Genomic DNA, 27,852 nt, shown 5'->3' on the forward strand with positions numbered 1-27,852 from the left:
TCATAAAATTAATGCCACCTAATAACCCCCAGTACTTAACTTTAGATAGTTGATATTGAAAAACTCTCTTTTAGGTATCAGAAATAAAATGGAAACTATTTGAGAGAAATAAATTACCATTGATGAACCAGGATAAGCAACCCTATTAATCAATAAGTCAATAAAAACATAAAGAACTTCAGGGTTGAGCAATCTGAGGGTGGATGAGGGAGGAGAGTGGATGGAAGGGAAATGGAGAAGCTCTGTACTCAAAGGTAAAAAATGATGATACAATAGCTATATTGGTGATACTATCACCATACCATCTTAAGTATGACAATTTACCATTTTTGTAGGTTGTTTACATTATTTGAAAGTCTACTATGTGCCAGGCACTGTTCTAGGACCTGGAAATACTATAGTAAACAAAACAGAATAAAATCAAGGTCAGGAGGGGTTAGGAAAAGAAACACAAGAAAATAAATATAGAATATATAAGTTCAGATAACTATAAAGAAATACAGCAGAAAAACAGTGATTGAGGGAGGTTCTACCTAAAGGAGAAGTAATATAGGATTTGTAATTCTAGTAACAAGAAAAAAGATAGCCATTTAAACGTCTATAGCAAAGGGCACAACATGAAAAGGCCCTACAGCAGAAGTTGGTCTTAGAAAACAACAAAAGGCCAAGGTGGCTAGAAAGCTAGAAGTAGAATAGTATGAGACAAGGTCTGTGGGACAAAGAGGGGCCACAGGATTTAGGCTTAGAGGGGGAAATTTAGACTTTACAAGTACAATGTGAAATCACCATACAGTTTTAAAATGATGATAAAGATTATCGACTTCAGGTTTGGGAAAGATCACTCTAGCTGCTTTGTGAAGGCTGAGTTGGAGGGTAGCAAGATGAAAGTTAAGAGATCAGTTAAGATCTGGATCACAGGATAAATTGAGGGCACTGACAACTGAATACTTAATTCCAAGACAGTCTAAAGAAGATCTGAAATGTGAAAGTCTAAAGAAGATGTGAAATGTGAAATAGTCTAAAGAAGATCATACACATTTCCTAAAATTTTTAACAAATGCAAATGCTTTTGATCAGGTTTTTCTCACTTGGACAATTATATGTAGGATATTCTTAAAGTGAATAGCAGTATGAATATATTTATTTATTGGTGGTATTTAATTGTTAAAATAATTTTAATTACTTTAGCTTTTGTTTTAAAATCCATGAAGTCGCTGAAACCAGTTTGGCTCAGTGGTTAGAGCATCAGTCTGCGAACTGAAAGGTCCCAGGTTTGATTCCAGTCAAGGGCATGTACATTGGTTGCAGGCACATCCCTGGTGGGGGGTATGCAAGAGGCAGCTGGTCAATGTTTCTCTCTCATCAATGTTTCTAGCTCTCTTTCCTTCTTCCTTCCTCTCTTAAAAAATCAATAAAATATATTTTTTTAAAAATAAAATAAAACCTATGAAGTCATTCAAAGTTGTTTTACATTAGTGTTAAACCATATGTTATATGTAAATTATAGAATAAAGTATGTGTATTCTGCCAAAGTTAAAGAGCGTCTGTAATATCAAACTACCCACTAAGACAAGCGGACCCAATATCTAACCATAGGGGTGAGTACTCAGGTCAGGAAAAATGTTTCATGACTACATTTATTTGTTGTTAGGTTTAAATATACATTATAGTTTAATTCAAACAACTTAAAACACTTTGAATATAGATATGAATAAGATAAGGACTTTAAAATACTTACTTATAGAAATTTGTGCACAGGGTGAGGAATGAGAGGGGCTCAGCAATCTGGGATCCCTCAGGAGATGTTCGACTGCCAGTTTAGGCCCTATCCTGCAGACATCCCTCTCGCAACCTGGGACCACTGGCTCCTAACCACTTGCTTGCATGCCTCATTGCTCCTTACCCCTCTGCCTGCCTGCCTTTATTTCCCCTAACTGCTCACCTGCCTGTCTGATCACCCCTAACCACTCACCTGCCTGCCAGATCGTTCCTAACCACCCAGGTTGCCTACCTGATCACCCCTAACTGCTTGCCTGCCTCTTCATCCCTAACCACTTTTCATACCTGCCTGATAGCCCCTAACTGACTCTTCCTCAACCCCTGCAGCAGCAGTTTCATCCAGAAGGATATCTGGAAGGTCGTTCAGCCGTCTAGTTTAATTAGCATATTATGCTATTATTATAGACAATTCAAACTTATAAAAATAATACTTGAGCCCAGCCGGTGTGAGTCAATGGTTGAGTATCTACCTATGAACAGGAGGTCACTGTTCGATCTGGTTGGGGCACATGCTTGATCCCTAGTGTTGGGCAGGCAAGAGGCAGCCGATCAATGATCCTCTCTCATCATTGATGTTTCTCTCTTTCTCTCTCTCTCCTCCTCCCTTAATAAATAAAAATCCTCTCTGACATAAATAAAAATATAAAAAAATAATAGTACTTGAGAGCACATTTTATCAATAACTCATAGTTTTATGTGTTGAAGGGCAATGTAAAGTCATGGATAAATAAGTAAGAACTGCTGCTCGCAGGTAACAGCTGAATGAAGGCACAGTGTATTGGGGGGGGGGGGGGGGGAGGGAATTTTCCTTGCCAAATCAACCTATAAGTTTATAGCAAACAGCAGAAATGTATAGGATTTTTAAAAATCCAGCTGAATATATCAAATATTATACTAGTGGCCCAATGCATGAATTCATGCACACTGAAAGGAAATAAAATAGAATATTTTAATATCACTATTCACCCTTTCTCTATAATATAAGTGTCAACCAAATTCACAATTGACAATGACAGATCGAAACATACACATGTGATTGGCACTAGTGAGAGCTTTACATATATAAATTTGGGTAATCAGACCTGCTTTCTGATTTAGCTAAACTTTTTCCAGCCCAGTGAAGTACCTCAACTTCTCTTTCAGGTAATTGTCAGCAACATAGCAGTAAATATCAACATGAAGCAGATTATTATTATAGATCATGCAGGGAGAACAAAGGGTAAGATATTTAACTGTAGCAGTGTTTGACTATATTTTATGCAGTGAGAAAACCTGAAGTCATTTTCATGGTCCATCATTTCTTACTTCTTTTCAGTTAGGTCAAGTTTCTAAGTTTTCTAAATCTCCACTTTCCAGCTAATGAAAAGAAAATAGGATTCCACAGAGTCGCCTATCTACCTACTCCAGGACTTCTATGAGGATCAAATGAGATGAGGCATGGGAAAACACTTCACAGATATTTGGTTGAAATGTAAAATGTTTCCACCTTACTATAAAGCAAGTCATGTTCCTGGGCTGAAGAAACTTTAAGGAGGCTAGTTGCTAGGGAGAGTAAGCCGACGTTGCTATGTGATATCATTACCTGGTGCCCACTGCCACCGTTTCTGGGCTGAGCTGGGCTGTGGGCTGTATTTTATGCCATGGGGTCTCGGCAGCATCGGCTGCGATTTGGTGGGTGTCACTCCAGGGTGGTGGCGGGGCCTGTGTCCCATTGGGGGAAGTCAAGTGTTGCTTTGTGGGTACCAGGTCCATGGTGCCATTTCTCTGTAAATGGTCAGTCCGTGTCATGGTAGCTCCTGTGTTGAGTGTCTGTGCCCTGGTGGTCAGTGCGCAACATAACAACCGGTTGGATAGACACTTAGCACTATTAGCCATATATATTGTATATAGCCACTACATATATATATATATATATATATATATATATATATATATATATATATGTAGTGAGAATATATTACATGGAGTTGAGGTTAGCTTTCATGGAAACAGCTAGAGGTACACGTATAAAATAGATCACAACCTTCTATTTCATACCTGTATCTCTAGCACTCTGGTGGTGTCAATCTTAAATTCTAAAAGATAAATTTTTCAATGCATCAGATTTTACTGGAGTCAGGTACTTCAAGCCAGTTCTGTTCATATAAGAAATTAAAGTATATATGCCAGTTAATAGATATTTGTGAGAGTCTATTCACTACTGTCTCTACATATTAAAAACCTACCTAAGGTTTCATAAAGTAAATCAATAAGGAAAATACCATAGTAAAAGGGGATTAGAAAATTAATTTTAATGGCTTTAGTTTTTTTCTAACTTGATGATTTCATCCTTCCACACACCTTTGGAGATAACTTCTGCGAACATTATGATTTTCTGAAACAAATGCTCCTTCTGTAGCTAATGTTCAAATAGTTATTATCAATGCCTACTTTTTTTCCATTTCCAGCTAACGCTTCTCACAGATTAAGTTATTCTCTAGGTATGTTATATTAAAACCAAGTTCCTGAGCATGTCTCTCAGTCATTTTGCCTCTCTAATATGACTATTTCTACTGCTATCTATTTTTTGTTTTGTTTTGTTTGTAATGTTTTCCAAATTTTCAGTGCTTCATATGTGTGCCCCGCTATTGTTCATTTTAATGTATATTCTGAAAGGATGAAATATGATAGATTGTTCAAATATCACTTGAATATCACTCATAGGGCTACAAATGTTTTTTAAATAAAACATAGAAATGTTGGTGATCAAACAATAATATTAGCTTTAATATAATAATGGGTTAGGGAGATTATTATACCAGCACATGCATGATTCAATCTTTTGATTAAAAAGCACTATACTTAAGCAAGTTATAAAAAGCTCAAAAAACTGGAAACATAAATGCAGCCTAGGATAGATTATTCAGACTAATATACAAGTCTTGGCATGAATAATAAGAGAATTGTGGTTGATCCACAGAACAGTTGGATTATGAACCAGAATATGCAAATCAGGTAACTATTTATGATAATTATTAAAATGTTAACTTGCAAATAAAGCACAGAAAATAACATTCTATAGTAGGTTGATTCAAGCACAGTATAGGACAAAGCTGTATAATTAGAAATATATGTAGTTTATGGTATGTATTACTTTCAGGCATGTTAATACCAAAGCAATAATGTAAGCACAATTTCTTTTAAAGTTAGGATAATGGTATGTTCTCTTTACATGCATGCACACACTCATGCACACGCACACACTCAAGTGCATGCACACACACACACACACACACACACACAAATACTGTCTATTTATTTACTTACTATGGGCTTCTCTCAAGTCTCAGACTTAGAAGCTTCCACTTTTTCATCTAGACATGATAGTGAGTTGTGCTGATTTATTGTCCATAATACTTTAAAGCTGCCTACATTATCTTCATTTGCAAAGCCACAAGACTCCTTTCCTAGGTTTCCAAACCTAACATTTGAACTGCTACTTTGCAAAAGATTCAGTATCTGCTTTCACTTTCTCCTTCAATAGTTCTAAAAATAACTACCAGAATAATCTTCACATAAATAATCATGCTTATAAGGGCTTGCAGAGCTGTGCATGTGTGCATGTATATGTTCTTTTTGACCTGATTACAAATCCAAGTCTAAACTCCCATCTGAAGACTCAAAGGTCCTTGTGAAGTGGTCTCCTGTCTTCTCCAAACCAATGAGACTTAGGTTCTCATCACATCCATCACTTCATTTATACAGTCCTTTCAATCTTTCCTACCAATGATTAAATTTCTGCTTTATTGATTCTGTTCCTTACTGCTCCTAACAGATATTTCAATCCTTATAATTTATCCAGCTCTCTCTTCATCTTTTCCTATATTTTAATAAAATTTACTTCCCTTTATAGATTTAAATCTTTTCTATGAATACATCTTTACTCAGTCCCATAAGAGCAATGCTCCCTTGATTTTTTCTATGGCATCTTTTGGTCTTTGCCTATTTACTCATTTTGAAGTCAACTCTGTACTTTATAAGTATGAAGAAGGATATGGTAGTGAATGACTTTCTTTGGTTTTCTTCATTATCCACATATTGATACAGTATTTAAATATTCCAGGTCTTAACAACATTGGCCAAATCTCTAACTTTGGTTTCCATTTGCTTACTATGGCTCTGTAGAACAGAGCTCACCTGGGCTCCACTACTTCCTGTCTATAGAAAATAATAATAAATCCTGGATAAACTGAAGCATTACTTTTTCTCTAAAGATACATCAATAAAAATGCAACACCTGACTGCATAGATCCCACACTTTCATGGCATTAATTTTCCTATTGGCAATTGCGATATGCCGTGACCTATCTTCTTCCTTGGCCACATTACATTATCAGGAACTTCGCTGCTGAATAAAGCAAGGCAATAATGAGTCAATAATTGGTAGGAAGAGGTCAGCATGGTCATGAAATGATCTTGTCACAAAGTAACTCCTTCAGAGCAGAAAAGGACTTTTTTGCTCGAAGACCTGGTATCTCAAAGGTGTAAGCATACAATAGAATTTTTAAACACCTCAAAAAATAAAATAAAAAACTACCTACCACCATTCTGCTTCTGAAACCATTTGCATTTTGGTTGGTAGAAATTCTTCCTGTTGTCTGGCAGATTACAACCCAGAATATTTATGAGTACTCCCTATATTTTGAATGTTCCTCCCATCCCTTCCTAAGTTAAACCCTAGCCATGTAAAAGTATATTTTAAATGAAATCTTTATTTTTCTCACTAGATTATAAATTTCTTGAACCCAGGGGTACTTTCATTCATCTTAGTATTCCCAGTACTTAATAAACAAACAATGAACCACCTTAACAAAAGGAACAGAGGGGACATTACCCTATAGTGCAACTACTTCCCTTAGAAAATCTATACTATATGGTAATTTGGTTTTCTATAATATATCAATATATATTATCCAAAATTATAACATTGAGAAGAAAAGAAATTTTCAAGCAAACAAATTGCTCCTAAACAAGACTAGATAAGGAGTCGAGAAATGTTAGATTTGTATATGGCGTATGGGTTAAGAATGGTTGCCATATTTCAAAATGTTTCTTTAAAAAAAGATCAAAAGGAAACTATCTTGTGACACATGAAAACTAAGTGAAATTCAAATGTTAGTTATCATAAATCACATTTTATAATACTAGAACATAGCCATTCCCATCTATTTACATGTTTTCTATGGCTCTTTTGTGTTATAAGGACAGAATTCAGTAGTTACTACAGACCATACACCTACCATGCCTAAAATATTTACTATCTGGCTCTTTACCAAAAAAAATGTGTCTACTCCTGGTCTCAATCAGCAAAGCTGACCAGCAGAAACCTGACCAACAAAGAGCAAGGGTGCTGCACAAGGCAGAAAGGCTGTATCTCACAAGAGCAAAGAACACTCCTCTGACATCAAACAGGGAGTATTCTCTCAGGGAAAAATGCTTAAAAGGAATCATCCTACTGGTTGACAGAAAGCAACCAGCTGAGGAGTATAATTTGATTGTTCACTTTTAAATCATATCCTCAGAAACAGACACTGACTCACTCCACTCTCCACCCCTCAAATACACACTTACTTTCAATTTACGCACTTCATAAACATGAATAAACTGATAACCAGCCTCCTGCGGTGACAAACAAGAATATATATGTTGCCCTCCAAATATATCATGTGGTAACATTATCATAAACTGAAAAATATTTCAAGAAGCAATGGCTCCTATGGTGTAAGAAGAACATGATGTTAAATATACCCAACCTCAGATCTTTGTTTTTGGCAGCTACTTTCAAGTGCACACATGGTAAATGCCAAACAAAGTCCAGAAAGCCAGGTAATTCCTGGAGGAACATATTTTTAGCCAATTCCTTCTGATCAGTCCATTAGGAGGTAATGATATTTCAATTCAGATGTTATACAGACCTGAGTTGCTTCACACCTGATATAGATAACTAACTGCAGGTTCTTTTCATATTTCCCAAATTCCTGCCATGTTTGTGACGCAAAATTCTGTGGTATCAACACAGTATTTTCTCACATGAATTGCTTCTTGAAAAACATTTTGGCTCTGCATATAAGCATCTATATAATCCACATCAATGGGAGAGCCAGGCCCCAATGAGAATACAAGTCAATATTCTTCTATCATGATGAGATGCTACTGCTTTGCCGTAAGCTTGTTTGCTAGCTAAAAAATCTGAGTCAGTTCATTTAGTAAAAATTTAGTGAGCTTCTGCTATGTGCCTACTGGAATTCATGGATGAAACACACAACCTCTGCTTTCAAAGAACAAATAGTTTAGTTGGGAAAACAGATGAATAAACCAAATATAAAGTGTAAGAAAACTCATCTAAGACAATGTGCAGGTAAACTTTTTAAAAAAATTATCTTATTTCCATTTCTCTCCTCTAGTTGCTTACTTCCTCTCTTCCCCCAACTACAGGAAACAGTGGGATTTTAGAAACTTACTTTATTGGCTTTCAGTATAATTTGGGTTAGGCTAGCCATCATTTCATTTAAGAATTATTTTTTCTCTCTTTGGACCTAGACAGACCTATAGACAAGAGATTTCTATAGAAATAAAGGTTCCTAGATTCCATTGGCTTTGGGCCCTTTTCTTAGAATTATAATTTTCTTTAGGAATTAAGTCCTTAGTTTTGCTTTGTGTTTTCATCAAAAGTGACTAAAATAGTTCATCTTCAACAGGAATACTTAAGTTATTGAATAATACCAGGTTTGGAAATTTTATCACATAGAAATTTTAAAGTTTATAATGAAAACAGGATCTGAGGAAGACTGAATTTTGGAAGTGAGCATTGAAAGTGAATTTTTTAATTACCCAATAAATAGTTTGTCTAAAAATAGAGCAATAATACTAATAAAAGAAATATTTTTTATTCATATTAAGTATTAATAATGGGTATGACACAATTAATTGCCGTATATCCACTCTTATTTTTTTAAAACCCAACAGGGTTTTTTAAGTGAATGAGATCATTATAAATACTTTGCTTGCTATAGAGAAAATGCACACTAAGAAGTATGTTTTATTGTTACTCTGAGTTTGACCCTTCATCCAACTGTTTAGTGCCTTACTGATTTTAGTGAGTTGGATGTGGACCACCTAGTTAGGGCCTAGCCTTTGCCAGCCTTTAGTCAATCCTTGGCTCCCTCCCTCCTGACACTAATGGAGCAGTTACAGGGTCCAGTTTCAATCTGGGTTTCATTACAAACACCTTATATGTCTCTTGCTCTTCCTCATTCTTCGGGATACAGAGACTAAGCATTATATTACTAAAAACTCTTAAATAAATAATTAGCAAAACGTTAGGAATATTTATCATTTTATTTTTTTTAAATCTTAAATTGTTGGAAGTATTACATAAGTCCCCTTTTCCCCCCATTGTCCTCTCCCTGCTCTCCCCCAGGCCTTCATTACCCTATTGTCTGTGTCTATGGGTTATGCATATGCACATATGAGTTCACTGGTTGACCTCTGCCCCACCTTACCCTCCCCCCTTCCTTTCCTCAGGGGTTATTTATCAATAACCTTTATCTAACATCAATGATTATTACAGGAGCCAATATGATTAACTCCTTTTGAAGTTAATACCAAAAAAAAAAGTCTTTTCTTAGAAATGGTGTGCTTTCTTTCCTTAAAGGAGGAGAATTATGTAACCCACAGTGTTAAACCTTTGTCCTGGCCAGGAGCCTAAGGCTGTATTTCTGGTGTTTCATTCTTCTAATGACACTTGGTGCTATATGCCTGGTGCTCGGGATCCAGTGTGCACAAAACAAATAAGGGATCTGCTACTTTTTAAAAATTACCTTTTTAAAAGCTTTTCAAAATACAATTTCTTCCCTTTCTATAAAATCTTAGTTCTAAGTAATCAGACATTTTAAAAAATATATATTTTTATTTATTTCAGAGGGAGATACAGAAACATCAACGATGAGAGAGAATCATTGATTACTGTGCCCTGCACATCCCCTACTAGGGATCAAGCCCGCAACCCAGGAATGAGCCCTGACCAGAATCGATCCTGGAATTTGTCTGTAGGACAATGATCTATCCACTGAGCAAAACTGGCCAGGGCAAGACATTTTAATATGTAGGACTGTTTGATTCCTTACAGCCAACATTCACTTCTGTGAGTTATCTTAGACTAGAGGCCCGATGCACAAAATGCGTACATGGGGGGAGGGAGTGTCCCTCAGCCCAGCCTGGGACTCCTTGAGGGATCGGGCTTAAACGGGCGGTCAGACATCCCTCTCACAATCCAGGACTGCTGGCTCCCAACGCTTGCCTGACTGCCTGATTGCCCCTAACGCTTCTGCCTGCCAGCCTGATCACCCTCTAACCACTCCACTTCCAACCTGATTGACACCAAACTGCTCCCCAGCAAGCCCGATTGCCCCTAACTGCCCTCCCCTGCAGGCCTGATCACCCTCAACTGCTCTCCCTCGCAGGCCTGGTACCTCCGAACAGCCCTCCTCTGCTGGCCGGGTCGCCCCTAACTGCCCTCCCTGATGGCCTGATCACCCATAACTGCCCTCCCCTGCTGACCTGGTTCCCCCTCAACTGCTCTCCCCTACAGGCCTGGTCCTCCCAACTGCCCTCCTCTGCTGGCCTGGTCACCCCTAACTGCCATCCCCTGCTGGCCTGGTCCCTTCCAACTGACTTCTCATTCAGACCTGGGTCCCCCTGCAACTGCCCTCCACTGCAGGCCTGGTCATGTCCCCCTCCCCCAACTGCTCTCCCCTGCAGGCCTGGGTCTCCCCCAACTGCACTCCTTTGCTAACCTAGTCTCCCCCAACTGTCCTTCTCTGCCCCCCCTGGTCATAACCAACTGCCTTCCCCTGCCAGCCATCTTGTGGTGGCCATCTTGTGTCCATATGGGACAACCATCTTTGGCCACATAGGGGTGGCCATCTTGTGTTTTGGAGTGATGGCCAATTTGCCTATTTCTCTTTTATTAGGTAAGATAAAATCCCATTTCTAATAGAATTTGTATAGGGATATATGCTAAGAAGTCATTTAAAATAAGTTAGCAACATTAAAAACAAAACTCTCAACTTGTAATGATCAGAATTCCTTACCCCCGTCAATCTTGTATTTAAACTGGTATTCCTGAAGATGGTTTCGTTAACTACACCAGATCACTGTCTTCATATAAGCATTGAGATTAACAAGGTCCTAGGAGCACCTGCAGGGCTCTGCCTTTACCTGAATGTGCAGACACAAACACCTTTATCTAGAAACCATGGCTTCCCCATAGCAGCAAGTAACATAAATTCAGCCCAGAGTTCCAGCTCATTTGGGGTAGGAAATTCCCCTCACTGCCCTTGTTGATCACATAGTCTTTACTCTCCCAGGCAACTGCATTCCCACGCTCTATAGGACTCCTGCTTGGGCTAGGTTGGTCCTTAATATATTTGCTGCCGTGTTTCTCAATAGTACAGCTGTGGGTTTTTGAGCAAGATACTTCTTCACTATGTGGAACTGTTTAGTGCATTGCAAAGTCTTTAACAGTTACCTACTAAATGCTAGTGGGGTTTCCTAATTACTATGGCAAACCCTCTAATACACCACACACACACACACACACACACACACACACACACACACACACACCTGCTCTATGTACATCCAAATGCTTGGAAGATAGGAGGGGGAAGAGGTAAAGGAAGAAATGAATAAAGAATGTAAGCTCCATGGGGCAAGGATCTTTCCTTTGTTCATTATTTAAACCATGCACCTAGAACACAGGTGCAGAACTCAGAAGGCCTAATACTCAACAACCCCGATCTTTAAAATGATGGGCGCTGCTGTTGAGAATTAAGTCCTGCCTCAGCACACCTAAAACATGATTCCTTTGAAACCACAGGTTCTTTCGTGGTTTTAAGTTAATGCTGCTTCTTATTCATTAGTTTATTATAAGAGGATACAGGGAAGCTCTTTTCTTACAGATGTGGCACTGCCTGATCCCATAATGCCTTTAGCTAGCAAATCTCTGAATTCTTTAGACCAAAACACTTAAGACTCTGCACCAAAAAACTCAAAGCCATATTTCTCCTTCCATTTACCTGGAATGGTTTGAGCCTTAAAGAGGGGATTAATAGTCCCCAAAGTTATCCAGTGGCTGAGAGGCATCAGCACATGACTGGAGACCCCAATATCCAATTAGTGTTTAAGTATGTGTTTGTCTTCTAATATAGTTACACAGTAGCTTATGAATATTATTGACTTGGAAGGACCAGACAAGTATATGTATCAAGAATTGAAAAATATATTTAAAAATACATTAGAATCAAAGCAGTTAGCATGAAATGAAGAAATAGAAATTTCATTATTAGAAGCTAAATATAAAAAGAGAGTGTGAAGTATACATAGAGTAGTTATTAGGACATTAACTACTATGTCACATTTTTATTTCCTGAAGAAATGTCCTATAACCACACATTAGTTTACAATGTAAAAAATGAGATTTCCTAAAGTCTCTTAGCCCATGCCTAGCCCCAGATGCATAGCCATTCATTCACACATTTCACCATTTATTGTATGTGAGGGCCATCCAGCCTGTAGACAATTCAATTAATCTTATAACTGATGCACACAAAAAAAACCAACAACAACAACAACAACCAAAAAAACAGATGTGGCATTAAGATTTACAAAGTTATTGAAACTTTTTAACAAGTAAAACGCATCTTTACTTAGCTACACCAGAATGAGGAATAAAGGGGTTTACATATGTTCCAATTCTAAACCTATCAATCAAACCCATGTTATTCCTTTGGGAGCTTATTTACATGCATATTTATCAGCCTCACATGCTAATTCCCTGCTGTTTTATGCCTGTGAGGCATGTTTATGAGTCATAATTGTTGATCTCATTTGATGTATTTCACTGAAGGAAGACATTTTTCAGTTATGTGGCCTAATGTCAATGAGTTACGATGACCTGATCTTCCCAATGCAACTTGCTCTTTAATTTTTATTAGGACATAACTTATTGTACAGGAAAAGCAGTGTACTAGAATAAAAGAATAAATGTTTTATATGAAGGATTTAGTTAAGCATCTCATTTTTGATCCACCTCACCCTCATATTCACTCTGAAATGTGGCTGTAAACACCGTGTCATTCATTCACTTTTTTCTACACTTGTGTTCTGAAGCTGAGCTTTATAACCTGCACTTGAGTCTAACTCTCAGTTCATCCTAACACATGCTTTTATTCATTTAATCTACTAATATTCCTTTACTATCTTTTTTCCCCTCAATCATGATTCAGTGACTTTTTAAGTCTGTACTACAAACTTGACTAGCAAAACTATTTTCTCCAATTCACTTAAAATGTTACTTAAGGCAGGAGGGTCTAAAATAGATAAATTGGGTAATGAATAACTATTTCTGCATTCGTTAATCCCTTAGAAATTATTAAGTATCCTGTTTATATCACAAAATCACTAATTTTTTTTAAAAGTACAAATATATGCAACATATAGCAGACTACAATTTAGTGGTGGCATAAGGGAGAGTATGCACTAAGACCTTTTATTATTATGAAAGAGAAATGGGATATATGTAGTGTACACTTGAAGAATAAAAATTACAAAGAGCCTAAACCGGTTTGGCTCAATGGATAGAGCGTCGGCTTAGGGACTGAAAGGTCCCAGGTTCGATTCTGGTCAAGGGCATGTACCTTGGTTGCGAGCATATCCCCAGTAGGGGGTGTGCAGGAGGCAGCTGATCAATGACTCTCTCTCATCGATGTTTCTAACTATCTCTCTCCCTTCCTCTCTGTACAAAATCAATAAAATATATATATTTTTTTAAATTACAAAGAATTTAAATTTTGGAGTGCATGAGAAGATGTTTTAATGGAAGGATTAAAAGTTTACACTGCAATGAAATATTAAAAGTATTAATATTCTTATACTCAAATATTTTTTTTTAAGTTTGGTTAAGCAACCGGCTGGAGTGGCTCAGTGGTTGAGTGTCCACCTATGAACCAGCCAGGAGATCACAGTTTGATTCCTGGTCAGAGAACCTGCAGGGGTTTCGGGCTCAATCCCTAATAGGGGGAATGCAGGAGGCAGCTGGTCAATGATTATCTCACATCATTATTGATTCTTTCTCCCTCCCTCCCTCCCTCCTTCTCTCCCTCCCTCCCTCCTTTTCTCTCTAATATCAATTATATATATATATATATATATATATATATATATATATAAAGTTTGGCTAGTTTTTCTCATTTCCTAGCATTTGCAAAAGATCTAGAGCAGTTTGATAAATAACAGTACTATCAATATATAAACAGCATTTTATAATCTCCAGAACAAGTTGGTATCTAGTACATATATTCACAATGCCATGGAATTTAAAATGTACTATAGTGCATTAGAACTGACATGTGTTAATAAAATTTAATTGATTTGCTTCTTCTACAGAGATAAACAAATCACATTACACATTTATTGCAGTAGGTCAGAAAGTAAGTAAAATTATCACATAAAGGAATAAATTTATCCTTTAAAAATACTATAAATAAATGATAAACTACACTAATAGGATACACGAAAAATGGTGAATGCCAGTTGCAGAATATTATGGTTTTCCAACATTCTTATCATTGTGATGTAATTAGAATAATATTAAAATTCAACACTAATCTAGTGTGCTATTTTAATAAATTGAGGTTTTATAAAGGATATTTTTAAAAAATTAAACACTTACTTCAGGTTTTTACACAAATGAAGGAGGCCTTTTTGCTTTCCTGATGCCTTAATTAAAATTGTAACACCACCCTTCATTTACTTTCTACCCCTCTTCCATGCTTCATTTTCTCCTTTGCCCGTATTACCACCAAAAGTAATATCTGTTACATACTGACCTTGTTTACTGTCTGTCTTCCACTAATAAACTTCTAGTTAAGTTTACTGTGTGAAAATTATTGTGTGTTTTGTTCACTCCTATATCCCCAGCATCTATAACAGAGCTGAGCATAGAGTAGGCACTCAATTAGTAGCTACTGAGTGAAGAACTCAATGAATATTAAACCTTAAATGAATATATTAAGGTAAGTTAAGTAAAATGAAAAAGTTTTACATTAACAATCAAACCAGAATATGTAGGAGAGTTGGTACTGAATGTCTGATAGCTCTATAAAATTCTAAATAATAACATTTTATTAATATCATAGTACATTTTGCTAAGTTACCAGAGCACTTTAACCTATGCACTCAATCATGTCTCTTGAGCTATTCAATCCCTCACATACAATGAAAATAAAAAAATCACAGTGTTAATCCTATAAAAAGCTACAATTATGACCTCCCCACCCCCCCAAAAAAAACACCTCAATTAATATGTACAGAATAAAAACTGATTAACAAATTGGTTAAAAGTCTTAGGTGTCAATATCTTGAAAGCATATTTGAATCATGAGAGATTAAATAAAAGAATAATTACTGAACGTGAGCAATCTAATGTCTCCAACATACTATTTAAATATGATTTTGATAGAGGATTAAATAACTTAGCACATTAATGTAAACACGTGAACTCATATAAAATAAATTTATAACATGGAAGATTCCGTTAATATTCTAACATTCATTCAAAAGAAAACAAATTTAGAGATAAACGTAGAGTACAAGACACTAAACTCTTACGAATGGTAGGAAAGAGGTTTGGGGGATTTTCTTGTACTTCAACAAAGACTAAAATGTGGAGGTGGTTCTGTGGCTCAACATACTGAATTTTCTTCTTCTCTCTTCCATTAAAATAACATCTGTCCTGGTTATGAGTAAGTAAATCAAATTCAATGAGAATTTAACTGAACACAAGGTGGACATACCTACTGATAGACAGATTTGTGTGTTTTTTCTACTTAATAAAAATTTTTTTTTATTTAGAAAGTAAATAAAAGTACAGTTTTTGTAAATAATATGAAGTGAATGTGCTGGCTTATAATTAAATTGTTTAATTAAAATTTACTTCACTCTCTTAAAAAGAGTTTTACTTTTTAGCTGTTTATGATACATCTTGGAACAAGCATGCAGATATCCCATGAGGAAAAAGTTCATAAACCTCACTTTTATACCACCGGTAACTTTCAAAATGACATGTTCCTCTTAAAGAACTTCGTTACCAATGGTGAAGTGACTTAAATTAAGAGATAAGATTCTTTAAAACAGAATCTACCTTATCATCTATTAAAGGCATACAAAGCCAAAGTCAGTGATCATTTGATAAAATTACTCCTTTTCTTTAATTTACAATTTGGTAATACAGGACAGACAGACAGAATAGGTTGAAAATATTTTTTCTGGAATATTACTACCTATTCATCAAAACAGATTTCTGACTTATTCAAATAAACACACACACACACACACACACACACACACACACACACACAGACAAAACCTATCATAATCTGAGTTTGTATTTGTCCTGTGAGAAGTTTTGTATTTTTCTTTGGACAAAATGGGGAAACCATATCTGATTTAATTCATTTAGAAAATGAATGTTTTAGTCCATTTGACTGATATAATAACAATACTATAAGAACAGATAGCTTAAAAAAATAAATATTTATTTCTCACAGTCCAAGAGGCTAAGAACTCCAAGATCAAGTAGCTGTCAGATCCAGTGTCTGGTAAGTCAGCTAGCTTCATGATTCACAGGTGGTTATCTTCTTGATATGTACTTTCATGGTGAAAAGAGTGGGAAAGAGTTCTTTTTAAAGGGTGCTAATCCCAATTATGAGGGGGTCTACCTTCATGACGTAATCAGCTCACAACAGTCCCACCCTCCTAACACCATCACATTGGGGGCTGGGATTTCAACCCCAAGCTCCCAATGTGATGGTGTAGGATGAATTTTGGAGGAACAAAAAATTCAATCCATTAAACATGACATAAGTGATTATGAATAAGGTCCTCTGTGCTAGGCATGGACAATATTAGCAATATTTAAAAGGGAATAAATTTACCCATACGGATAAAAACAAGCTGGAAGGTATGTGAAAGTAAGAAAAAAAGAAGAGTAACATACTGTAATAGTAGAAATATAAACAACTACTCTAATCTTCACCAGACATATTTGGACATAGTTTCAGAAAATTAAGAACTTTCCCGTCAACCAATTAATCTATTTTGATGTATGACTCACAGTAAAAGTAAAATATAACAAAGGTCAGGAAAATCACATAATTTCAGAAAGTGAAAATAAATTAAACTGAAGTTTAATGAGCAAGGGACACATTGAGACTTAGGATAGATATTGCCAAACTGATTGCCAAAAGGATTATACCAATTTATATTCCCACTAAAAGCATAGGAAAATGTCCATCTCACTGGATCTCAGACAACACCCAGTTTATTTTTTTAATCTTGGACAATTGGGTAAAAAAGTTATCTTGCTTTCATGTTATTTCATAGATGGAAAATGAGGTCATCCCATATAATTATTAAGCATCTAAAATACTTTTTGGAGATTGCTTATATTCTATGACCATTTTTCTATTTTGTTTATCTTTCCTTCTAATTTGTCTGAATTCTCAAATATGAAAGATATCAAACTCTTATTAACCAACTCTAAAGATTAGAATATTTTAGGATTCCATCTTGACCCCATAAATAAATGGTCTCAAATCCAGCACCACTCTTATGTTGACACATCCTAAATCCATATCTGAAATTGTTTTTTTTGTGTTTGTGTGTGTGTGTTTCTTTTTTTCTTTTTTATTATTTTTTTATTAAGGTATTATATGTGTACATATCTTTCAATTGCGCCCTTCCCCCCCAATATCTGAGATTGTTACTGGAGAATTCAATGAGTAGAAGATGTGCCCTTAAAATTTATCTACAGATTCTTATATCTTTTTCCTAATATTAAAGAGAGCATTTTAAATATTCCACCACTGAAAATATTGCTATAGCTTTTTATACATGTCCTTTTGCATATCATGAAACTTATCTTCTATTCACAGTTTAATAAGAGTTTCATTTATCATAAAGTTATTTTAATTTTTCTAATGTTTTCCTTACATCTACTGAAATGACTTTTTACTGTGTTAATAAGGTGAATTATGTTAAATATTTTTCTAATGAACAAGCCTTGCATTCCCAGGACAAATAAAATTTGGTAAGATGTGTTGTTATCTATGTACACATTGATACATTCAGTTTACTAATATTTTATTTGTACCTACATTCATAAACAAGAATGGCCTGTACTTTCTCATAATGCCCTTGTCTGATACTGTTATAAAGGTTTTATTAGCCATTTGAGAACATTCTCTAGATCTCAATTATATAAAGTAATTTTATTAAAATAAAATTATCTCTTTTTTGTTTGTTAAAAATCATCTGTCCCCAGTGTTTACTCTGTGGGATATGATTAATATTTATTACATCAATGGTTACAGAAGCACACAGAATTTTTGTATTTGTTACTTTATATTTTAATGTTTATTATCCAGCTGTATATAGTGTGTGTGTCCTTTATAAAAATCACTTTAACAAGTAACTTTTACCATTTTAAAATAAATTCTTTGTACATACTCTAAGAGTTAACCTAGCCATAGTTTTAGATGTGCAACATACAACTCAGAAAGCAACACAAATACTTTAGCCTTATAGAGCACTTATTATTTTACATACAATGCATTGAAATACCTTTATTTCAGTCAGCATTAATAATTTTAATATATTTTTCCATTTTATCTTAGTTTTCAAATTTGTTTCCAGAATATGTTATCTTTTTAACTAGCTTATGATTCTGAATGTATTTTAGAAAGATGTTTTTCATATTCAAATATTCTCTCTAGAAATTTGACTAAAATTATGTTACACTTGTTTTAAAGATCTTATGTAAAGACCTTAACATACTTTTAATCTGGTAATTCCAGAAATATAAGAAAACTATTGTTTTTGTTAATTATTTCCCAGTGGTCAACACATTGTTAAGTTCTATTTCTTCTTTTATTTTTCAGTCAATTGTCTTAGGTTTTCAGTTGATTCCTGTTTTTCATCATGTCATCCTCTTCTTTTTTAAAAAAAAATATTTTATTGATTTTTTTACAGAGAGAAAGAGAGAGGGATAGAGTTAGAAACATCCATGAGAGAGAAACATGGATCAGCTGCCTCTTGCACACGCCCTACTGGGGATGTGCCCGCAACCAAGGTACATGCCCTTGACCGGAATTGAACCTGGGACCTTTCAGTCCGCAGGCTGATGCTCTATCCACTGAGCCAAACCGGTTTCGGCCATGTCATCCTCTTCTGAATGATTCTTGCTAACATAAAATACTTCATAACTGCTCATTTACATTTCTGCTTCAGTATTATTGCAAACTGATGGTATTAAACGTCCTATTTATTTCCCTTTTTGAATACACGCTTTTTACAATGTGGCTTTCCAGTTCCTTCTATATAGAGGCAGTGGCATCATAACAATGAGTTTTCCGCCGGGACCGGTTTGGCTCAATGGATAGAGCGTCGGCTTGGGGACTGAGGGGCCCCGGGTTCGATTCTGGTCAGGGGCATGTACCTTGGTTGCGGGCATATCCCCGGAGGGGGGTGTGCAGGAGGAGGCAGCTGATCGATGACTCTCTCTCATTGATGTTTCTAACTTTCTGTCTCTCTCCCTTCCTCTCTGTACAAAAATCAATAAAATATATTTAAAAAAAAAAAACAACAATGAGTTTTCCAATCCATACTATCTAATAAAGAGGAAATATGTAATTGACCATCATGCCTTCACAAGATAGCAGCACCTATAGCCAATAAAGAAGGAATATGCTAATTGACTGTCAGACCCTCACAAGATGACGGTGCCCACAGCCACAAGATGGTGGCACCCAGTCCCCTCAGCCCTGCCTCATCCAGCCTCAGTCCCCCTATCCCCTCAGCCCTGCAGAGGAAGGCAGTTAGGGGTGATCAGGCTGGCAGGGGAGGGCAGTTGGAGGCGATCAGACTGGCAGGGGAGCAGTCAGGCATCAATCAGGTCAGCAGAGGAGCAGTTAGGGGGCTATCAGGCTGTGGGATCGGGTCTAAACCAGTAGTCGGATATCTCCCAAAGGGTCCCAGATTGGAGAGGGTGCAGGCTGGGCTGAGGGACACACCACTTCCCCCTGGCCCCTGTGCAAGAATTTTGTGCATCAAGCCTCTAGTTTATTTAAATTTTCCTTACAGTAATGTTTTGAACTTTGCAAAATACTTCCTATACTTTTGTCACTGTGTCCCTAAGTATTTAATTATTTTTAATGTTACTGTGAATTGTTGGGTTTATAATTTTTTAATGTTACTGTGAATTGTTGAAAATATAATTTTGCCACCGCTAAACTGTCACTTGCTTTGGAAAAGAAAATTTGGTGGATGTTACAAAGTACCAATACAAACCCTACTTCTTATGAAACACTGCAGCTTCTGTTTGTCCTTCTGGAATGCTTACACTACTATGTAAACAAGTGAAGGCTAGCCTGCTAAAGGAAGAAACATTGAACTTAGCTACTCCCATCACTTCACTCAATAGTCAGCCAATCAGTATGGCCACACATATAAAGCAGGCCCATCTTAGACCTGCTATCACCAAACATATAAGCAAGCTCGGCCCAGAACAAGAGTATTACCCAGCATACCCATTTTCTCATTAGCAATAATTATACTTATTGTTTTCGTAATTGAGTTTAGGTTATACAGTAAAAGCTAACTACCAGACTACTTATAAATAGCATGAAATATTATTGTTTGACATATACCAAATATGTAATTGACCAATACAGCTCATTTTAGCTATTGAGCTCAGATAAATACCATTCATTTGGAAACATCTTTAATTTGTAAATTCAATACATCAAAGTGTAGTTCTTAGAGCTTTTAGAAAATAATTCTAAACTTTCAAAAGTTTTGCTGTATGGTTTTACTAAAAAGTAGTTTGTAATTGAAATAGAAAAAAATGTGCCTCAAACCTTTTCAAAATTATACATACATACATAAATTTTTAAATCAAAATTACTAAGAAACATTTATTTTAGAAAAATTGACAATGCCATTCTTCATAACACTGACTATATAGAATAAATACTGTGATGCTTAAAAAAGTATTATATTAAAATACTTCAATACTGCTTTTATTGCAAATGGCTCATCTTTTTATCACTTAAATAAGTGTTTTTGGTACACAATTGTTTAGTGTAGTTTATTTTGGAGAGTCATCCAAAACATAAATATAAATAATATATTTTGATGTTTAATCATGTACATTCAAGGCAATGTTTACATGTTCCCTAAAATGTGTACCTTTAAGTCGCGTGTAAAAGAAAACATAACATTTTTGTTTAAAAAAAATTTAAAGTGATAAAATAATAAGACACTTTCTAAAAATGTAAAAACAAAGACATTTATTAGCAAAGAAATAGGGAAAATGTAAAATAACCCTGCAACACTTTTGTGTACGCAATTTATCAAGAAACGTTGTAAAAGAACAAAACAAATGGCTCATTCTGGAGCTTCTTTGTCATCATTAATGTATTCAGGTTTTCACAGCCAAACTGCTATACTTTGAAAAGATTTTCATGAAAGGAAACTCATGTTCAATGTTTAAACAAAGCTGTCCGATTTACCAAGACAAGATTAAAATTTCCTTGAGTGACCAGAAAAATCTTTTCTGAACAAAATAAAAACTATGTTGGTCTTTATTTGCAAACAAAATAAAAGAAGCTTTTGTTTAACTGTGTATCTATTTTTGGAAATAGTATTGAAAAATAACAATTTTAAAGTAAAAGTGAGACTATCTTATACGACTATTTGTTTCATTACTACCAGAAGTTCTATTTCTCAAATTGATACAAATGATGCCCTCCTGTTTCTGTCTATCTGCTTCTTTGTCAGTACAACTAATTGTCAGGGTTGGGGAGATCTCTTATATCTAAACAGAAGATGTGCAGTTTGTAACCTGCTTAATTCGCCTTATGTCCTACATGCCCTCAGTATGGTGTTCATTAAAGTCTCAGCTGTTTTGTTCGTGGCAGTGGCAGCCTAAACATTGGCTTATTTTTCTTTGTTAAAAGGCCAGATTGTGCATAAATATACCCCTAATTTCTATCTCTTTCTCTCTTTGTGTGTGTGTGTGTGTGTGTGTGTGTGTGTGGATGGCAAAAAATTACCAAGCATGTAAATGCTCACTGGTACTTTCATTACTCTAGCCAGGTACTGAACTCAGTCTCTTGTGCCTAAATGTTTATAAGAACAGCACCCATCAACCTTTAGAGAGAGGTTTAACATTAACAATCATCTCTGAAATTAGATAAACTATATTAAAAACAGCAAGTTGGTATAAATGAATTCAATAAATTGCCACTAAAACCCATTTTTAAGAGCCCTTCCCCTCCCCAAGAAGTTCCTAGTAAGTTCTATTTTTTCCAATCCTAATTCTTTTCGTACATTTGACTATTTAGAAGGTTTATATTTGTTTTGGAAATAATATACAATGGCTCAAATAAATAACTTTTTCTGGCTTGAATAGAAATTTCAAAACTGTACATCTAGCTGGTTAATCTACACCTAGAATTTCTGTTCAATTCTTATGATTTAGTAAGCAGATGTTACTATTACCCTGAGGTTTTAAATATAATATAAAAACAAACCTCATTTATGTGTATATAAATAATTTCAAATCTCCTGTTTCAATTGCATAGTTAATAGTGTTCATGAACATGTCTGAAATGAATCACATTCTAAAATCATTAAAAGTAGAGGGTAAAAAAATGTGTCAAATATTTACTGCATTTTTGTGTCAAGTTTGATTAACAAGATAAAAGTTTTATTTTTAACTTGTTACTAAGTTACTTGACATGTTAATATTAACAGCAACTAATTAAATGCACATACAGAACTATTAAAATATGCCTGGAATCTGCAAAAAATAATTTAACCTCTGAAGGTATAAAAAATATATACTGTCTATAGGTCATTTGGGTCCATACAATTATATTGTTAGGATAAAAATTATATTAACTATTAAATATAGCTGCTTGAATATGATGACTTTAAAAAAAACAATCATAATTAGTATACCTTCAAAAGTTTTTCTCAAGAACTATCAGAAACTGAATGTAGCAATGGCCTTATTAAACAAAGATATTGATACTAATAAAAGAGTAATATACAAATGGTTGGGACACCCTCATGTGTAATGACCAATCAGCAGGCTGTGTGCACAGCAGGTGCAAGTGGGGAGGGACTTGCGGCATTGGGGACTTGCGTCACACCATCACAATCCATCACCAGGAGGTCTGGTGCACCTGCGCTGAGGGTCCAGAGGCCTATGCCCAGCCTAGCCCGGGGGTGGGGCTAGGTTGAGGCCTCAGCTCAGCGAGGCCTGGGGGAGAGGGGTGTCTCTGGGCTTCGCACTATGAGGAGATGGGACCCCTAGCTCCAGCCTACCTTTTTGGACCAATCCATCGAGGAGTCCCAGATATACCCACACTGTGACAGGGCAAAGGACAGGCTAGGGGACCCCCCCGCCTCAGAGTGCACAAACTTTGTGCACTGGGCCACTAGTTACAGATAACTGGCAAAGTATCAAAAGAATCCCATGACAAGTCTCCTTTTCATTCCTAATGTTAACTTGTGAATCATTCATAGTTTATTTAAAAAGTTGCTCTCAGACAGGTAAAGAATGATGATTTTTTTAATCCTGATGTTAATTTTTTAATCAATACTTAAGGAAAAAAGACATCCCCATACTAAAACACCAGGTAGAAGAGAAACTGAACAGGAGAAAATTACAGAATGGAAATCAAGTACAGCAATAAAAAGCCAGTTATGGTTAATACCACTGTCTTGAAAGGAATTAAGGTTGTGATGATTTCAGGTCTCATCCTTAAAGATGTGAACGGGAGGGTTTTCAACGCACTGTGGTGTGCAATTCTATTTCTCAGTATGAAACCTGTCACACTCCTGATGTCATAATTGGGACAAACTTCATCATAAGCCCTTATGATGAAACTTACAGTTTACTATGTTGTGGGAAGAACTAAAACTTCAGGAACAAATTAATCTGAAAACCATACAGCTAAGAGAAGTCTCCCACTTCTGGTTAAGGTAACAACCATTGTTACTCTAAGAACTCTTAATGGATAACAAGTACACCAAGTATATAACCTACCAGAGGCTAAACAAACCCCTAAGAGTGAATTCACAGGACCCACGAGGATGAGGGAGAGGAATGAGGCACCCATTAGCCCAACTTCAATCTTCTTTAACAAAATCGAAGAGAATAACATATTAAATTCTGTACATTTGCAAAGTGAATCTGGACAACAAAGTTAAATTACTTAATAGAAATACAATTTACCTAATATTTTGAAAATTATATTAGAATATATAACATCAAAACTTTAATTTTAAAGTTTTTAATTTAAAGAGAAATTTTAAAGTATAATACTATCATTCCCACTACTTTCTAATAATAAAGACATATAAAATAAATGGAAGAACTTACTAAGTACTTCTGGTATTGAAATAAGAAACACTTTTTTTTTTTAAAGTATTATGAGATTTGTGATTCTTCTGTACATGTCTAAAAACATTATTGCCAATTTTTCTGCTTTTTCTATATATTCATTATTTTAAAAGATAGATTTTTAGCCGAAACCGGTTTGGCTCAGTGGTAGAGCGTCGGTCTGTGGATTGAGAGGTCCCAGGTTCGATTCCGGTCAAGGGCCTGTACATTGGTTGAGCGCACATCCCTGGTAGGGGGTGTGCAGGAGGCAGCTGGTTGATGTTTCTCTCTCATCGACGTTTCTAGCTCTCTACCTCTCTCCCTTCCTCCTCCTCTGTAAAATATCAATAAAATATATTTAAAAAAAAAAAAAGATTTGTCATTGTAAATGACTCTTCATAATACAGCTGTAGAAGTGACTGAGAAAATGGCAGAGCAGGGAACTCCAGAGCTCTAACCACAAAAATAACTAAAAGTTGGCAAAGAAAACACACACACACACACACACAAAAAAAAACAACAACAACAACAACAACAAAACAAAACACTGTTAATAATCAACTTTTGCATAACTCTGAAATCTAGTCAAAAGCTTACAACAAAGGAAGGAAAGATTAATAAAGAAAGAGGCTGCTGCATTGTGGTAACCTGGTAGTTGCTAAAGTCAAAGTGAGCTACATAGACCTTGTTGTGAAGGAAAAAAAATATAATACAAGTTTCAACCTGTCTGGTAACCCATTAAGAACCAACAAACCCCAAGGACATGGGGTTGGGGGACAGGAGTAATATGATATCTAGAGTTGCTAAAATGGTCAAAATTAACCAGTTTGCAACAAATAAATTAAGAGAAATGCAAAGAAACAAAAAAGTATGGCTCATTGACAAGGGGGAAAAAAGAAATGAACAGAAAATGTCCCAAAGGAAGCCCAGGCATTATACTTACTAGACAAAGACTTTAAATCAATTGACATAAATATGTTTAAACAGCTAAAGAAAAGCTTTCTCCCATGAATCACAAATAAGACACCATTTATATTCAGCATTATACTAGAAGTTCTAGCCAGAGTGACTAGGCAAGTAAAAGAAAAGGCATCTGAGTTGAAAAGGAAGAAATGAAATGATCTCTATTAAAAGCTGACATGATCTTTATATAGAGGAAATACTAAAGAACACACACACATACATTTAACATACACAAACTAATAAATGAAGTCAGCAAAGTTGCAGAATACAGGATCAATATACAAAAATAAGTATATTTCTTTATACTAATTAGCACAGTTGCAATTCAAATAAATTAGTGAGTACTTAAGAAATCATAATAAAAGAGTCCTTTTGACAAGATGCCTCTAAATTCATGTAAAGCAACCTTTTGGTTTAGTAGTCCCAAGCCTAGTTTTTAAGATATTATAATTTAAAGAAAACTTTGGAAAGTTTTCTTTAAGTTTTCTTTAAATACCATTATTCTCTGTCACACTTCCATTATATATATTTACTTTAATAACATAGTAATGGTTATTCTAAAATATGGGTCAACAAACTACAACCAATGGGCCAAATGGGCTGACCTATTTTGGTAATGTTTAACTGAAACACATCCATAGGTATTTGTTTCAATATTGTCTATGACTGCTTTCAGACTAAAATGGCACTGTCTACAAACCTAAAACATTTACTATCTGGCAATTTAAGAAAAAAATACCAATCTCAATTCTAAAAAAGTATAAAATTTGACCTCAGATTGGCTTCTGAAATATACTAAAGACTTTTCCTTTACAAGCCTATATAATAAAAAGCTAATATGTAAATTGACCGAATGGTAGAACAACAGGTCGCTATGATGTACACTGACCACCAGAGGGCAGACTCAACACAGGAGCTGCCCACTGGTTGCCAGTGTTCTCCCACAGGAGGAGTGCAGCAGAGAGAAAAGCCAGGCTTACAGCTGGTGAGTGCAGCGGTGGTGACCAGAGCCTCTTCTGCCTCCACGCAGCACTAAGGATGTCTGACTGATGGCTTAGTTGGACATCCTCCGAGGGCTCCCAGACTATGAGAGGGTGCAAGTTGGGATAAGGCCCCCACAGTGCACACAATTTCATGCACCAGGCCTCTAGACTATTATAAGTAACCAGGAGAATCAAAGAAAAAAATAAGTATGAGAATATTTCCAATCTAAATCAAAGGTTTTACAAAAAAAAAAAAAGCGTTTTATACAATAATTAAAAACAGAATGATTTAAAAACACTGTTAAATGAAGGATTAGATTGGTAATAAGTATTGTTATAGGAAAGACTACACACAGGATTAAATTGTAAGAGAATTCAGGCTATATCAGGAGTGAAACAGAGAATTATTATAAACTAAAAAGGTCTGAGTTAAGTTAATCGAGAGATTTCATCATGAGCAGTGAGTGTAGCACACTTTTTTCTTTTTATAATTTGTCATTTCCTAGTCCTGAGTATTCTTTATATTTCAAATAAACTACACATGTGCTCTACATTAAAGCGTCATAATGAATGAGAGGAAAAGGTACGGCACCACTTACTTGGAGAAGTAAAAATCAATGGAAGAGAAACTCTGAGGTCTTTTTAAAAAAGGAACAAACTAATTTTTAGAGATGTTTTAGGATTTTAAAAAATTGAGCAGCCCTAACTAGTTTGGCTCAGTGCATAGAATATCAGCCTATAGGCTGAGAGGTCCCAGGTTCGATTCCAGTGAAGGGTATGTACCTTGGTTGCGGGGCACATCCCCAGTAGGGGGTGTGAGGGAGGCAACTGATCGATGTTTCTCATTGATATTTCTAACTCTCTATACCATGACAATATCATAAAGAATAAAGACCTTCTAAAGACCCCCTGTGCCCCACCTAGTCACTTTTCCCTTCTTCCCTTCCCTACCCCTAGGGACCACCACTAATCTTTTCAGTGTCTCCCTTTTGCAGAATATTATAGGATTTTGTTACGTAATCTTTTCAATTGTTTTTTTTTCCCTTAGCATGTGTATATTAGGTTCCACCTTGTCTTTCTGTGGCTTAATAGCTTATTTTTATCACTGAATAATAACTCCATTGTATACATGTACCACAGATTGTTTATCCATTCATCTGCTAAAGAACACCTTGGTTGTTCCATGTTTTGTCAATTATGAACATAGCTGATACAAACCCTGTGAGAAGGTTTATGCATGGACATACGCTTTCAATTCATTTGGATAAATACCAAAGAGTGCAATTGCTGGATCACACAGTAAGAGTATGCTCTGTTTTGTAAAAATAAATAAGTGAATAAATGTCAAACTGTCTTCCAAATAAACTGTGACATTCTGCATTCCTAGTAGCAGTGAATGAGAGTTACTGTTGCTCCACATCCTCACTGGCATTTAGTATTGTCAGGGTTTTGGATTTTAGTCATTCTAACATGTGTGTAGCAGTACTTCATTTTAATTTGTGATTCCCTGATGCCCTACGATGCTGAACATCTTTTCCCATGCTTATCTGCCATCTGTATATCTTCCTTGGTGAA

General features: G+C 35.6%; 1 protein-coding gene across 6 annotated transcripts in view; it reads right to left on the reverse strand.

The window, feature by feature from the left end:
- Positions 1–27,852, reverse strand: part of TBC1D5 (TBC1 domain family member 5) — a 368,525-nt gene that overhangs the window by 190,590 nt on the left and 150,083 nt on the right. The window lies entirely within an intron of this gene.

This window comes from Pipistrellus kuhlii, unplaced genomic scaffold, assembly GCF_014108245.1.
Source record: "Pipistrellus kuhlii isolate mPipKuh1 unplaced genomic scaffold, mPipKuh1.p scaffold_m20_p_11, whole genome shotgun sequence".
In the NCBI taxonomy this organism is placed as follows: Eukaryota; Metazoa; Chordata; class Mammalia; order Chiroptera; family Vespertilionidae; genus Pipistrellus; species Pipistrellus kuhlii.